Here is a 1,174-nt window from a genome sequence, read left to right as displayed (position 1 = left end):
TGTTGCTACCTTGAGTGTTGAATTTGAATCCAAGCAAAATGAAGTTTTTGACACGTTCAGTCTTTTCTCCATTTATCATGATGCTGTTTATTGGTCCAGTTGTGAGAATATTCATTTTCTTAACATTGAGGTGCAATACATATGGAAGACTGTGGTATTTGATCTTCATCAGTAACTATTTTAAGTCCTAATTGCTTACAACAAGAAAGCTTGTAAAATCTGCATATTGCAGATTATTAATGACTTTTCCTGAAATCCTGATGCCACATTTTTCTTCATATAATCCAGCTTCAGTTCAGCATACAGATCAAGTAAGTATGGTTAAAGGATACAACCCTAGTATACACCTTTCCTGAATTTAAAACCTTCAGTATCTATCCCCTTGATTTGTTTGAAAGACTGCCTCATGGTCTGTGTACAGGTTTCTCACAAACATGATTAAGTGTTCTGGAATACCCATTCTTCACAATATTTTCCATAGCTTGTTATGAGCCACACAGTTGAAAACATTTGTGTAGTCAGTAAAACTCAAGTAAACATCTTTCTGACATTCTCTGCTTTCAGAGAAGATCCATCTGACATCAACAATGATATCCCTTGTTTCATGTCATCTTCTGAATCTGGCTTGAGTTTCTAGCAGCTGTCAATGTACTGCTGCAATCATTTTCTAATTATCTTTAATTATCTTCAGCAACATTTTACCTGTATGTGACATCAAAGATACTGTTTAATCATTTCTGCATCATGTTGGGTCACCAATTGATTGGCTAATTCCCTCTGTATTGGCTAATTCCCTCTGTAGCAGAACTGCTCAGCTTCTATTTCTTGCATATGCTTACATTTATCAACCTATATTTTTTCACACTTCTCAAGGATGTTACCAAAGGTCAGCCTGGCAGTTTTGTGAGTGTCACAAGCCATAACTGAAGCCCCCATGTAAAGAAGAACATGTCATCAGTTGGAGGAAGAGTATTTAACAACCTGTGATATGCCAATGATACAACATAGCTTGCTGAATGTGAAGAAGGCAATGTACGTACTGATGACAATCAGAGACCATGGCATTCAATATAGATTGCACTTCAATGTAAAGAAAACAAACATCCTCACAACTGGACCAATAGATAGCATCATAATAGGAGACAAGGCTGAACTTGTCAAAGACAACATTTTG

The sequence above is a fragment of the Chrysochloris asiatica genome, unplaced genomic scaffold, assembly GCF_000296735.1.
Source record: "Chrysochloris asiatica unplaced genomic scaffold, ChrAsi1.0 scaffold00074, whole genome shotgun sequence".
In the NCBI taxonomy this organism is placed as follows: Eukaryota; Metazoa; Chordata; class Mammalia; order Afrosoricida; family Chrysochloridae; genus Chrysochloris; species Chrysochloris asiatica.
The sequence above is the reverse complement of the archived record's forward strand: the minus strand, read 5'-3'. Positions refer to the sequence as shown.